Source organism: Polyergus mexicanus, unplaced genomic scaffold, assembly GCF_030449975.1.
Source record: "Polyergus mexicanus isolate NDT 795.1 unplaced genomic scaffold, iyPolMexi1.0 SCAF_24, whole genome shotgun sequence".
In the NCBI taxonomy this organism is placed as follows: Eukaryota; Metazoa; Arthropoda; class Insecta; order Hymenoptera; family Formicidae; genus Polyergus; species Polyergus mexicanus.
Window position 1 is genome coordinate 2,705,135 of NW_027223344.1, and position 16,575 is coordinate 2,721,709.

Genomic DNA, 16,575 nt, shown 5'->3' on the forward strand with positions numbered 1-16,575 from the left:
CAATTGAGCGGTGTCCAAGTAAACGATGCGTATTTTCTTATGTGTCCAAAAGCTACTGTATCCAAAATTACTGTGTCCAATTGAACCGTGTGCACAATCTCGTGTCCATTTGTAACGTGTCCATTTGCACCGTGTCCAATTGTACTGTGTCCAAGTGAAGGCCACTCTGACTTAGGTCATTGATGATTTACTAAATAGCTTTCAATTATTATTTAAACTTAAGAGTTTTTTAGGTCGCTGAATACGAATTCAATTTCAAAATTGTTAAATTTAAAATGGTGGACTCAATATGACGGATGCCAACCTTAAAAAAATGTTAAGATTGCAATCTTAACATTTGAGTCCACATCCGGTTTCGGTGTTCGCAAAAAAATCATTTTTTGATGAAGTGTTATTACGACAAGAGCGATTGCGGCAATAGAGGCTTGTGAATTTGGTGATATAATCGATGACTTGTATTAACTTTGGCCAAGATGAATATTTTGACGTGAGATTCCATGCATCGCGCGGTTGATTACATAGTAATGAAATAGCTCTTTCTTCTAGAAAGACTTCCGTTGGAAGACGCGCATCGCTATACGGCCATTTATCGGCAGAAAATTGCAACCATGGAATTGCAACCGTGCCACCATAATTCGTGATTGATAATTTTATCGCTGAATATTTTGCGTGAAACGCAATCTGCTGGATTGTCTTCTGTGGACACGTGCCATTCAACGTTCGGAAGTCGAGACTGAATGTCATTAATGCGATTGGCAACAAAAGTCTCCCATCAAAACCGATGTTGACCTACTCACGCGAGCACAATCGTGGAAATTGTTCAGCAACATAACGGAATTTCTCTGTAACCGCTCGATTCGCGAACGAAATCGATAAGTCGTGCGAGCAATAATGCGGCTGACAATTCTAATCATGGGATGCTTAGAGGTATCAACGGCACGAATTTAGATTTTCTGACGAACAGAGTAATTGTGATGTGACCCGACGAAGAAACGACTTTAATATATACGACTGCGGCATACACATGAATCGACGCGTAGGCAAACCCTTTATCCGTGTGATCGATATCCGGTCCAAGATCACTCCAGCGAAATATCCGTAGATTGCTTAGATGAGTAAATCAAATACAGTCCCGATCGGACACAAGCTCGATCGGACACAGATCCAATCGGACACAGTTCTGATTGGATACAGTCCCGAACGAACATAAACCTTGTTGGAAATATTTAGTTTCAGTGAAATACATATTGGGTTAACCTTTGGGTAATCGTCGGTTTTAGCAAAAAAACGATGTTAGTAATTTAATTAAAAACGAGGTAATTATTAGGAATAAGGTCTTTTCTGAATTTTGACAAATATGATCGGATCTCTTGGTAAAACTCTTTGGTATAACTCTTCCAACAGTGATAATCAGATGAGGGAGCTCGTCTCTCATCACCTCCATCCCCCCAAAAAACCGAAAAACCCCAGAAATTATCAAAGCAAAGCCAGGTATACCTCACAATTGTTATATGGATGGGAAAATGTATACGTGGATGCATACACTTTACCATCCCTTCTTCAAGATGATTACCCGACAAGATATAGAAGCACTTTCTTTTCCGAATCTTCAGAGTGAGCTTCGTAAAAGTAGGATTTCTAAGGTTCCTAAAGATTATACAGGATATGTGACTTTATTATGGAATTATTTAAAGAAGTTTAATGCTCATGAAAAACCGGAAGAAACTTCTAAACTCTCTAATAATCATTCAATAGAGGGAGAAAGATCACAAGACTTCATGGGTTTTCCGTCTGATCAACCTGAAAATGCCTCTAATAACCAATTAGTGGAGTCGAAAGAAATGACGGAGTCTCATCGTTCTTCTTCTGTGCAACCTTCTATTGAGGTTAGTAATGCTTTGATAAATCAGGTTACTAATGGGAAAAGTCGCATTACAGATGACGTTGTGACTCGGTTTTGTACATTGATATCGAATCAAATGAAGTTTCAACAACAACAAGCTCAGCAACAGCAAAAGATAATAATGCGAATTTTGTCTGCATTGGGCAAGCAGAACTTCAGATCAGAATCACTTTCACTCTGAACAACGAACTTCGGGTCAGAATCAGTATCAATCTGGACAACAGACTTCGGATCAGAATCAGTAACATTCCGTCAACGTTTTGAATCATCTCATCGACGGGATCATACTTCTTCTAACTTTACGCAAGTACCTGAAAATTTTCTATGGCTTCAAGTAGTGCGGCTAAATATCTGAGTCTCCAGACTCCAGTCTCCAGATTCGGTTTAGAAAAAGACAAATGTAGAAATAGGTTAGAAAAGCTGGAGTGTAGCTGAAATTCATGGTTTTTCCGATGGTGTTATGCTATCTGCGGCTATTTCAAGGTTAACCAAGACGGCGCGACGCTGGTTTTATTATAGCACTGGAGTTGTTAACAGATCTTGAACGGTTTTTAAATCCTCTATTATTAGCCATTTCAAGAGAAACATTTTTTATGGTGTCATTTTTCAAAAGATGGAAGCACGAAAATGGTTATATTATAAAGAAACCTTTTCGAACTAGGCTATGGACAAAATGGCTCTGATGCATCCTTTAAATCCGTCTGAAAGAGATGTCATACGATTCCTGAATAATGGGATCTCTAGCATTGCAATTAGAGCAACTGCTTCCGTTCTGAAAGTTAATTCTCTTGACGAATATTTAAGAGAGATGCAACAAATTACAGACATTTGCCGTACATCTTCCAAAGGATCTTCTCCGTCACCATCCAGGAAGGATAAACCCAAACATAACTCTTTGTCTGGAGGTCATGAATATCAGAAGAAGAAGGATCTCTTCTGTGCATATTGCCGTGGAAAGAATCACTTAAAGAAGGAGTGTTACAAACTTAAGAAGGAAAAGCCTGCTACCAAATTTTCGCAGTCAATATACATCTCCCCCACCGGTGGCTGCCGTTGGGGGAAAATGTTGGAGGACTTCATGGAAAATTCAGGAAGCGATGTTGCGTATGTTAATTCTGTTAATGATAGAAAAATTTTTACAGATCAAACAATTTTACAAATTACGGAAATTAATAATATTCCTTGTAGTTTATTTGCTTTGTTAGATATAGGAATTCCTGTTTCTTTTATTTCTAATAAAGTTTTTTCTCAGTTTGATATTTTTTTTAGTTCTGTTCAGAAAATTAATCCAAGTTATAATGCTTTATTTGGCATTTCTATTAATATTATTGGTTCAGTGAATGTTTCTATTAAATTAGAATTGCTGTTGAATTTTGTTGCTAATATTTTTTTTTTGGTGTTAAAAAATAGTTTTATATCTCAGTTGATTCATGATCAAGATTTTCTTACGAATCATAGAATTTCGGTTACAATTAATCCTTCTGATAAAAACTTGAAAGATAGAATAAAATTATTGTCTGGAATTGCTTCAACAGATATAGTTGAAACTTTTCAACTTAAATAGACGATTTAATTGCCGAAATTAACACGGATTCTTATAAAGATGTAGAAAGTCAATTAATTTCAGTAATCAAAGAGGTTGAAATTGCTAATATTCCTCTCGTAAAAGATGATTACTCGATTAAAGTCAATTTAAAGGATGAGTCAATTTTTGCTTATTCTCCCAGACGATTTGCTTATAATGAAAAAATATAAATTAGAAAAATAATAGCTGATTTATCATCCAGGAATATTATTAAAGAAAGTAATTCACCATATTGCGCACGGGTCGTTCCCGTTAGAAAGAAAAATGGTTCCATACGTTCATGTGTTGATTTGCATCCGCTTAATAGTAGAACTATTAAGCAAAAATATCCGTTTCCTATTATAGAAGATTGTTTAGCTCGATTATGTGATAAGACTATTTTCACTTTATCTGATTTCAAAGATGGTTTCCATCATATCAGGATTCATCCTGATCATACTAAACATTTTGTTTTCGCTACTCCTGATGGTCAATTTGAATATTTACGATTATCTTTTGGTTTTTGCGAAGCTCTAGCGGAATTCCAAACACGATTAATAATGGTTTTACAATCTTTAATCAGAGAAAATAAAGTAATTGTATATATTAACGATATATTTATTCCGTCATCTTCAATTCAGGAAAATCTGGATACTTTGAGACAAGTTCTTATTCAACTTAAATGATATGACTTTCAATTAAACTTTAAAACATGTCTATTCTTAAAGACACCCATCGAATATGTTACGTCCGGTGGACTCCACGATTCTTTTCTTTCATGTAATATTAAACGTTTACGGCCTGGAACTCTTTGCACTTAACATAAACAATAAACTAAAGGAATATCTAGCAGGCGAGACTAATCTTTTAGAACTATAAAATTTTTTTTTTAACCATGAGACGGATCAATAAATATTCCTGAACTAAAGCCCACGTCAAAGTTCTGAGAATTTTAAACAAAGATAAGAGACCCTCGAACGCTAGACACCTAGATCATGTGCGTGCGGAAAACAATGATGAAACATTCAATTCAAAAGTCCGCGTAACGGGCTTAAGAGTTTAGAACAAAAGAATAAGGAAAAGGACACGGACGACGGTTTACAGATGAAACCCAAATCCGTAAGCAGAACTCGCGATACTTGACACCGCGAGCTCGCCGGCCAGACCACCCTCTTATGTTGTCTGTTTGAAATAAATTTCAACAGGAATAATAAAAATGTCAACTTAGCCGATCCTAACGGACTCTCCAAGAGGCTGGACTTAATTTCTAAAAACAAAAGCCTACACCAATAGTCGCAATTTCTGGACCTTCTTCTAGAAGGGTAACACCTCCTATTCATGAGGGTAGATAGTAAGGATTTGATTTGTTAAAAAAAAGGAATTCTGACTGCCTAATGGAGAGGGTATGTGGGGAGACGCTAAGATTCGAAGATATCCGAAAGCTCCTCTCAAAAATCTATTCTGCTCCCGTTCTTCAACCGACTCACTGCTTGGCTGGTGGTCGGCTCTGAGCTCGGAATATTCATTCTTCCGCGACTCTAAATTGCGTAAAGAGTGAGCTTAAATAGAAGTGAAAGACTTAGTGACACGTAAGTATTGGGTACCAACAACCCGTGTTTAAACCAGCAACACGGCAGGCCGGATTCCCGAGCCATCACTGCCGAGCCCATTCTAATCACCAGCGACAGCTGAAGCCGAATCCTTAACCACAAGTTTCAACGTATTCTCAAGTAGTAAGTGGATTGAACAATTTCAATTTCTATCCTTCCTTTTATTATTATTATTATTATTATTTTACGTCTCGTATTCTGAAATAATTCTTGGATCAATCAATATCTCATTTCGATACTTCGTACTTAGATCTTGATTGTTTCTTGTGTAACTTTCTCTTTCGTAATCCTCATTCTTCCTTCCTTGATACATTCCCTCGAATCTCCCTCTCGACTTTCTATCAGTCACTACGAGTTACCTGTATTTTACAGCGCGACTCTCGACTTCCTGTCAGTCACCACGAGTTACCTGTATTTTACAGCGCGACTCCCGACTTCCTGTCAGTCACCACGAATTACTTGTATTTTACAGCCCGACTCTCGATTACATTTGTCATCTTTTCTGCTCCCAGTTCGTCCAAAAATTTTCATATAAAAATATAAATTATAAACCCTTTTTTTTTATTACCCGGATCTGAAATCTAGAATTATTCAGTTAATTCGGGTTTCCAAGAATTGTCTCGTGAATTAAGAATTTCTTCACATTCGATTTCTTTATTATTATTACTCATCACGGCCCCTTTCCTTAGTGGAAAGATTAAATTAATTTTCGTGCGCGACCATCAAAGGGTCACGAAATCGTCGGAATAGACAATTAAGAAACGAATTGGCTCGGGCGGGCGCGGACCCTAATTACATTATAGATTATAAGAAATTTAACCTACAATAGATAAGCATTCCTTCGACCTAAGAACGCATCGTTTAATTAAAATATATAATAGGCAAAAACGAACACACCAAATACACAACTTACCACCTTGTCTTCCAACTTCCTCTTTTCATTATTCTCCCCCTTCTTATTCCCCCATTTCTTCCCCCGAACGTCCCCCATCGCCTACCTTCCCTGTACATCCTCCACAGTCGGAAAATCTTACTCCACCTCCTCCCCCTGAACATCCGACAACGGGACCCAACTAAAATCCAAGCAACTGGAAAGGCTGTTAACCACGTTCGGAATCAAACACCGCACTTCGCCGCCCTACACGCCGCAGTGCAACCCGGTGGAGCGGGCTAACCGGACTATTAAAACGATGGTGGCCCAGTATATCGGGAAAAACCAGAGGACATAGGACGAACACATCACCGCTCTCCAATATGCGTACAACACCGCATGGAGCGAAGCCACGGGGCATACCCCGGCCTACCTGAACCACGGGAGAGAGCTCGCTAGGCCGCACCCGGAAGACCGGCGCCAAACAGTAAACGCAGCCCCACCCGACACGACCCACCGACGGCTACAAGAGGCATACGAACTGGTACGAGTATGCTTAGCGCAGGCATTCCAACGCCAAGAACTGCACTATAATTTACGGCGGCGGGATTGGAGGCCAAAATTAGGGGAGCTCGTATGGAAGAGGAACCATACCCTCTCCGACAGAGCCAAGACGTTCAACGCCAAACTCGCCCCGAAATTCGTGGGGCCCCTGGAAGTGCGAAAAATCATCTCACCAGTCATCGTCGACCTCCGGGATCAACGCGGGCGCTGGTACCGGCACGTGCATGTGCAGGAGCTAAAAGCGCACCCGGACAACTAACTCCCTGGCGACCTAAGCCATCCTAAAAACAGTATCGGTGAAAATCCCGAGGTTACCGACCGCGATGATCGGCGTTATTCGTTGTGATGATAATCGCGATTACCGAACGCAAGTGTCGGTACGTGCAAAGACACCCGCGGACCACGGCCGATGGCAGTACCTGTCCCGTCACGCGTTCCAAAAAGCACCCAAAAACCGCGCGTGCCGCCTACCGAGCATCCCGCGCTAGGGTATAAAAGGCCGAACGCTGGGCCACGGGACAACCAGTCCATTAGCGACAGCCAGGCATGCCGACCGAACAGGAAAGAAGGCAGTTGGAGGAGCTATTCGGACGGTGGTCGGACGACGAGGAGAGCGAGATCCCGGAGGGGCCGGGACCGACACCCGTCACGCCGCCGCAGGCGCCTGACCCACCCCACCGGCCGCCACCACGGATTGGGACCAGGGTCCAGCGGGGCGACGCCGAGACCAGGCGGAAAATCCGCCTCCTGACCACGCCGCCACCACCGCCGCCGGGCCGACACCGCCGCACCGCAGTACCACCATGACCATCGGCCACCCGAACCCGATCGACGGCATGCGCAGCCGCCACCACGCCAGCCACAACCCGCGGACCGCGCCCTCGGCACACCACACCGCCACCACCACCAGCGCCAACCCAAAATCCAAATATGCGAAAGGCTAAACAAAGTGCTAAAAACAATGTAAAATTAATGACATCAGTATCAGAGATATATAAGTATGAATATATTTTATTTTGACAGATATTATAACCTTCAAATGTATCTCCTTTTTACGATTTCATATTTTACATAGATTTAACAGTATAAAGTGTTATAAGAATATTGATTATATTTTCCCAAAATGATTTTTATTTCTCTCCATCTGTTACATATTCAAACAAACAGTGCGCATGTTTCTGTGTACAAATGAACGGTGTCCAAACGAACGGTGGGCAAATGAACGGTGTCCAAACGAACGGTGGGCAAATGAACGGTGTCCAAACGAACAGTGGGCAAATGAACGGTGTCCAAACGAACGGTGGGCAAATGAACGGTGTCCAAACGAACGGTGGGCAAATAACGGTGTCCAAACGAACGGTGTCCAAATGAACGGTGCGCATCTTTCTGTGTCCAAACGAACGGTGTCCAAATGAACAGTGTCCAATTGAGCGCTGTCCAAGTAAACGATGCGTATTTTCTTATGTGTCCAAAAGCTACTGTATCCAAAATTACTGTGTCCAAATGCACTGTGTCCAATTGAACCGTGTGCACAATCTCGTGTCCATTTGTAACGTGTCCATTTGCACCGTGTCCAATTATACTGTGTCCAAGTGCACCACTCCCTCGGAGCACGACCCTCAGGGCCAATCAGGGTCAAAGTCGCCGCGGGGAAGGTCTTAGAAGTCCCGTACCGCGCCGTGCACCACTCGCGGCGGTACCGGCGGTGGACCTCGGATGGGCAGTGGACCCTCCGATTCAATAAGGACGGGACCCTTCGCAGTAGCCGCCTACGCCGAGCTGCCCCACCGGCAAGAAGGGGGGTGATGTAACGGCAGGGCCGTTACTACGGCGAAATATATATATGTACATACCATAATATATCTGCCTCGCTTACTCTACCCTACTCTACCTATCCCGCTCGCACAACCACCGCGCACGCTCTCTCGCTCGCACGCATGCCACACGCACCATCCCGCTCACACTAGGCGCGCTATCTCGCCGGGCATGCGCTCTCGCTCTCGACACGCCGTATCTCGCTCGCGGTTCCCCACGCGGAATCGACCCCACTCCCGGCCGACGGTATAGTGGGAGGCCCCGGCCGGGTATATAAGCCCGGCCGACCGAGGCATCGGGACCAGATCCTATCCCGACATCCAGCTCCCGACACCGACCTGACCAGTACCTACTACCTCCTCGGGCTAAGGTTTCTCTTAGCCCTGTCGGGTTTCGCCGGCTCCTGTCACCGCTCCTCGGGCTGAGGTTTCGCTCAGGCCTACCGGGTTCGCCGGTTTCCGTTGCCAAGGCCGGACCCGACGTGACACTCGGGCCTGTCGGCAATACCCACCTACCTAGCCTAACCGTAGTAATAAGCCGCCTGTAGATATCGCGTCGTAGCCTTAAGACCGTTAGCCATAAGTCCGCTAGTTCTAACCGCGTCGTAGTAAAAGCCTGCTAATAATAAGTCCGCTAGAAATAAGCCTGCTAGACCTAAGAGCCTGCTAGTTATAACCGTGCCGTAATCTTAAGCTCGTCTGTAAATAAAGCCGCACCATCGCGATTAAGCCGCGTTTCTCGCCGCGTACCGCCTTGCGTTTCTCGCCGCGCACCGCCTTGCGTTTCTCGTCGCGTACCGCTTTGCACGCCCGCGCCTGACACCAGCTTTCTGCCGACCGCACGCTGACCAACATCGCCTGGCCCTGCACGCTACTTTGTACATATCTTTATTCAAATAAACTATTTTTTCTACTTATATGGTGTTTCGTAAGCTTGAGTATCCCCTCCTCTCGAACCCGGACACCGACGAGCCGATCCGAGCGTCGAGCGAGGTGACCGCGTTACACGCTCTTAGTCGTATTGTTCATTTTATTGAATCAATGAAGAAAAAGGAATTTAGAAAAAGAAATTCAATTCAGACAATTGAAAGATCCTAAGTTTAAAGCTTTAGCAGTGAAACTTGAATCTGAAGAAGATAAAAATTATGAACTCATTGATGGTCTTGTCTTCAAGAAGGGCACTAATAAATCTCGATTTGTTATTCCTGATGATGTGATTAATAACATTTTACGTTTCTATCATGATGATATGGCGCATTACGATCCCGAAAAAACTTATAAGGGAATATCTGCGAATTATTGGTTTCCTTCTTTTAAGAAGAAAATCAATAATTATATAGATAATTGTATAATATATTTGTTAAATAATACTGCTGTAAATTCGCGTGAAGGTGAACTTCAGATTTCAAATTCCATCTCAAAACCATTTGAAATCTTTCATATAGATCATTTTGCTCCTGTTAAGGAATCTCGTAACAGTTTCAAATATGTTTTACTGGTTGTTGATGCTTCTAGTAGATATACTTGGCTTTTTGTTACAAAGTCAACTAGTTCCCGTGAAGTAACCAAAAATTTATCCGTTATTTTTAAAAATTTTGAGAATCCATCAGTTCTTGTTTCTGACAGGGGAATAGCGTTCACCTCACAAGAATTCGCTAACTTTTTAAAACATTATAACGTTACTCATCGACAGATAGCTGTAGCGGCACCTTAGGCTAATGGTTTGATTGAAAGAGTAAATAGATTTCTAAAATTTTCATGGAGAAAAATAATCGAAGATAATCAATTTTGTAATTTACACTTGGACACTGTGCAATATGTAATTAATAACACATACCATTTCTCGATAATAGCCACCCTTTCAAATATTGTTATAAAGTATTTTTCATTAAGTACTTTTTGAGTTATTTTATATTTTATTCTGACATATTTTAATATAAAAAATTAAATATCTTGTAAAATATTTAGTTTTCGATAATCTTACCGTAATACTTTTATACAGAATAATGAGACAATCTTCAAAAAATTCCACGGGATTTTCCCAATCGCGAATGTATCTTTTCGGAATCCGCCACAGAATCCGATTCTCTGGATTTTCGTCTTCAAATCCATCGTCAGAATCATTTAAAAATTCGTTGTCCATTATCCCTTTTTCCTTTATACACTTTCAGTTTGAGAGCGCGACAACAAATTACCACAAATGTAACGAAACTAACTTTTGGAGGTTATATTTGGTTATATTCTGCGTATCGTCTGCTAAAAAGGTCGCATCACTTCTCAAGGAAGCTCGTGACCTTCCTTGAGATAAGGGAGTCAATAAGATTCCTTGTTCGGTCAAGGAAAGTTTATGAAACGTGGAACGAGGAACAAGGAATCCTTATTCCTCAAGGACGGACTATGAATACGGGTATTAATGTGCGTAAATTTGGTTGCGCGTGACTTAGCGCGAGACACTACCGTTAACCTTTTTTACTTTTCATTTACTTGTCTTTATTTACTTGTCAAATTTCAGAGAACTGCTAGCGCAATTTTATAGCGAATGGTCCAATATAAGTTTCGTGTATGTGCATTAGGGACTTGGGCGGCGATGACGATGGAGACGTATATTAATAAAAATTTTATACATTTCGACTTTGCATTATATTACCTCCGTTCACGATGTAGAAAAAAGATTAAGACACTTTCATTATATAATTCAAACCCAAGTTATTAATTAAGCCTATTAAAAATACGATCAGTTCAGCAATTATTGAGGTCCGATAATCTAGGTACTCGCAACTGTTCGATTCGCGTATAATATCCGGAATGCCTCGCGGCTTCGCGTAAACTTGGCGCGAAACACTACTCCGTGTCTCTTGATATAAAAATATTATTTAAAGTGTAAGTATTTTGAATTATGAAAAAAATGCATTTTATTCCTATAAAAATGTATTATATTCATATAAACAATTTTACATTTTACAAAAAAGTAATATAAAAATAAAATGCGAAATGTTTCGTAAAATATATTCAAAACTGTAAAAAAAATTTTTATTTATAATTTTTTATTTTTTATTTAAGAAGGAGTCAAGTTGGCAGTAGGTAATTAATAGAGATAAAATCAAATAAGTGATTTATTTATATTACTATTATTTAAAAAAAATTAATTATATAAATAATTAAATAAATCAAATAAAATTTAAAAAAAATAAGAAATAACAAAAGTAAAAATGGTAGTGAAAAATATAATACAATTATCAAATTACAACATAAATATACAGCAAAATACATGGTTGGAAGATACCCGTATAAACGCATTTCAAACGTTATGAAAAAATTGCTCTTCTTTCTGTGTTTGTGATACATGGAGAATTTAACGTCCCGAAAAAATAAAGCTTATTTCAGCTATGCAAAATCATATACAAATATTGCATAGCAATATGTCGAAATATGATGGGCACTGGGTATGTGCTGTTACGATATCAAAGTAATATACAGGGTGCCAGCCAGACTTTAAGACTTATAAAAAATTTAATTCTGAACAAAAAATTTCCTATAAACATGGGTCGAAAAATGCTTTCTTAAGAAGTTATCGCTCAAAAACCTCTAAAATCGTAATTATTTTATACATTTTTCCAAATATCATGGAAAATGTGCATTTTTTAACAAAAAGTACCGAAACAAAAGTTGTAGAAAATTAAATTATCTTTCAAATGAGATCAAAATGATTGTTGTACGTTCCATAAATTTTAAGAGATAATCAGTTTCACACGTACAAAAAGTGCTTTTGTTACTTATTGTTAGATCGATTAAAGTTGGATCAGGAGAAAATCCGTAAAGCGACTAGATCGGTCATTACTCGATGCCGAAAGTGTATTAGAGCTACGGGGGGACATTTTAAGAATAGTTAGTTTTTTCACGTCTTTATTTATTTTCTACTATTACGTGCTAGTTTAAAAAAATTATTTTATTTTCATAAAAGAAAAAGATTTTTATTTTTTATTTTTATCGTTTTTTCAAGAAATTTATTAAGTTTCATTTTCTTTTTATTTCATTTTCTTCTTACCTTTTGCTTTTCCTTTGCATCAGACGTTTTTAAGCAATAACTTCTTAAGGAAGCATTTTTCGACCTATGTTTATACAAAATTTTTTGTTCAGAATTAAATTTCCTATAAGATCTCAAAGTCTGGCTGGAATGTTCGGAGCCACCCTGTATATTATTTAAATATGTTATCATTAATATTAAATTAAAATAAATATATTTTATTATTATTATTACTATTGTTATTATTACTATTAGAAAATGTAAAAACAGAACGACAATGTAGGATTGAGAGATGTGAATTTAATAAATATTAGTTTTGCCGCGTGAAATTTCAAAGTTAATAAATCTTATTGTCATTAAATTTGATATTTGACTTTCTTTAAAAGAAATTTTTTGAACTTATCGATTTTGTATCATTTTATAAATTCATCGCGTACAAGAATATTTTTATTTAACATTTATTAATACAACAAAACAGGGTTGGGAAATAACGCGTTATTTGTAACTTCGTTACTGTTACAGTTACTTTTTTCGGTAACGGCGTTACAAATTTTGTTTGTAACGGAAAAGAATAACTTCATTACATTTTTCGGTAACGAGTAACGAATTTAACAGTTATTTTTATCGTTACTTTTTTCAAATTTGCTCGATATAATTTTTATACAAAGGAATATATTGATAAAAGTTTTGGAATGCAGTATTATATGGAAACTACTGCAAGCTTATTCTGGTATCTCGTTTTTTTCTATTTTGTAAGATAATGTGAGTTAAAAATTTTTAAATTGATCTTGTATTTTTTTAAAATGTATGTAAAGTTTGTGTTATATATAAAAAAACTAACGGAAATTGTAACAATTAAAAAAGCGTTATTGTTTGAGTAACGATAACGGTAACAAGTTACTTTTTAAAATTAGCAACGAGTAACAGTAACGAGTTACATTTTAGAAAAAAGAACGGTAATGAAAACGAGTTACTTTTATAAAGTAACTTTTCCAACCATGCAACAAGATAACATTTATTTATTATTACAATATAAGGTATAAATAATAACAAATGCAAAACGTGAAAAAACAAAGAGAAAAAGTGAGAACGAAAGTATTATTGCAATTATTAAAAGATATGATGATAGTTGCACGCACGTGTGCACGCATGCACGAACGCACACACGTATATACTTTTTAATATATTAATGTTATTAATATTTTAAAATAATATTTACAAAAATATGTGGAATCCGTCTAAAAAAGACATCACAGATGTAAAATATCGCTAAATATATCTTTCTCCAGCCAAAATAATCATTTACAAAAATTAATCGCCATCAAAAGTATTATCTTCTCAAAAACTATATTTATCTTTAGAACAATTTATCGCTATCAAAAATATTATCTTCTTAATAATTATATTTATAAATTACATTTTATCTGTATTAATAACATAGGAAAACAACTTAAAATCACAGGAAAACAACTTAGCATCAAAAAGAAGTAAAATTTAAAAAATCTAATAAATCTAGAAAAATATAATGCATAATATTCAGTTGAATTATTTTTTATAACTAAAATAGATCTATTTAATACATATAAGATGCTGAAAATATTAAAATTATGAAATTTTGCATTCTGTTATTTATTTAACATTGTACTCTATTCTATTTGCAGAAGCAAATAAAATGCAACAAAATATATTTATATGGCATAAGAGAGACTGTAGAACTTAAAATTGATCGTACAAATGTATAATTTCTATATATTTTTAAAATATTTATATACATACATATAAATAATAAATTATTTATATCTAAATAATTATTCATATTTATTTAATCTAAATATACTCAAACGTATATTCAAAAAAAGAAAACACAAAACACAAAAAATTAAATTTCGAAAATTAAGAAGTTCAAAATTACAAAAATAAAAATTCAAAAATTAAGGTTAAAAAAATAAATATAAAAAAATTTCGTGTGCAAAAAAAACTTAGCGCTGTTATCCCAATTAAAATTAACATTATGAATATAAAACAAACTATAATATAAAATATACTATAATATAATACTATAGTATAAAATAATAAAATAAAATAAAATAACTATAGTATAAAATATAATACAAACTAAAATAACTTTACATAACAATGCTACTTCCAGATAATATATATCCGTCTATCCGCAACAGAATCATAATAAATAAATATACTAATGGTCCACCCAGACACTCCCCTCTGGATAAAGAGATTGTTGAGGCCTCGTTCTCGGCACGGAGTTTCACACGTGATAACCCTGACGTGATCTTCACGAGAGCTGATAGAGGCAACGTTATCGTAACCCTTAAAAAAATAGAATATATCAACAAAATAAATATATCAACGCTCTTCTTGAAGACAGCAACACATATTCAATTTTAAAGAAAGATTCTACCAAGAAATTAATTAGAAATCTCCATGACTTGCTTGCGAGATGGAAAAAGCTTGAATATATTACTGACTTGACGTACAAAAAAACTTAACTACACTAATGGCGTATTACCGAGAGCCTACGGACTGCTAAAAATTCACAAGACGGAGTGCCCCCTTAGAATTACCGTTTCGTCAATCAATACTCCTCTGTGCGAGTTGGCATCCTTTTTACACGACATAATTTATAGTTTGATACCAACAGCCAATAGTCACATATCTGACAGTTTCCAATAAGTTGAGAAACTAACAGACATACACATACGTGACGATCACAAATTGATCTCATTAGATGTGATATCATTATTCACTAACATTTCTATAGACTTGGCTTTAGATAGTATAAAAAAGAGATGGAATTTTATTGGGGAGAAATGTGCCATACCTCGTAACAAATTTTTGGAAGCAGTCCGCTTCGTTCTTAACTCCACATTTTTTAACTTTGACGACATTTGCTATAAACAGACTTTCGGCACTCTCATGGGTTCATCGTTCTCTCCGATCATTGCCGACATCACGTTATAAGACCTGAAGATGTAGGCGGTTGAGACTCTTCCGTTCAATTTATCTCTTCATTATAGATATGTAGACGATGTCGCACTGGCGGCTCCCTCTCTCTATGTTCAATGTTGTGCTATACACTTTCAACTCTTTTCATCTAAGATTACAGTTTACGATGGAGAAGGGAGTTTACAACCGACTCAATTTTTTAGACGTGACCATAATTTTAAACAATTTTTTAACTTTTGACTGGTATCACAAATCTACTTTTTCGGGCAGATATTTGCATTTCGAGTCTCGACATCCTCTCTGCCATAAAAAAAGCACTGCCATCGGCCTCATCGATCGACAGAGCTTTTCGGCTTTCACATCCAGGCTTCCACCAAAAAAAATCTGCATTTCCTCATAAATATGCTACTAACAAACGGATGTCCACTGACGTTCATATTCAACATATTGCAAGAGCGCTCAAAATCTCTGTCATTTACACACAATAAATTTGACAAGACGGATACCACGATTAGTAACGACGAAACTTCTGAAACATCATGCATTTTTTAACATCCCATACGTTCCAACTATTTCGGAACGATTCAGGTTTGTGGTCCGTAATTTACAAAATTATCAAATACCGGTATGAATAAATTGCGCAAATTTCTCTGCGTGGATAAAAACAATTTGCCAAAAAAACTACGCAATCTCTACAAAATCTCCTGCAAGGACTACGATGCATCTTATGTCGGCCAGACAAGCAGACTTCTAAAAACTCGAGTAGCGGAACATCGGAACCACATCAGAAGAACCGCACAATATTCTGTTATCGACGCACTACAGGTTAAGTAATCATGATTTTGAATGGGATAATGTGGAAATCTTGGATGAAGAACACATATATGAAAGGCGTTTGATGTCGGAGATGATTTTTATAAAACGACAAACTAACAGTTTAAACCTCCACGAAGCGCTTGCATCAAGCGTATATCACGGAAAATTTATCAATAATTTAAAAATCTATCTTCATCGCGCAATGATATGTCATAGACGCTTATTTTTCTCTTCTTGCGGATAGTCTGTGTTTATTATTTATTTATTCTTGTTACAATGTCATACGCGAACATTTTATATTTGACATTATCATATGCGAGTTTGATTTAGCAGCCGATAGTTGTGTCTTGCTGTCATTGGCCCGCGGTGTTCTCGATGTTGAGGTGAATCTCTTCCGTTTCATTTCCGACGCTGTACTATATTTCCCTTTTTTAATACTTTCCAT

General features: G+C 37.5%; 1 pseudogene; it reads left to right on the plus strand.

Moving 5' to 3' along the window:
• Positions 1-7,315: 7,315 nt before the first annotated feature.
• On the plus strand, positions 7,316-15,714 carry LOC138942868 (uncharacterized; annotated as a pseudogene).
• The last annotated feature ends 861 nt before the right edge of the window (positions 15,715-16,575 follow it).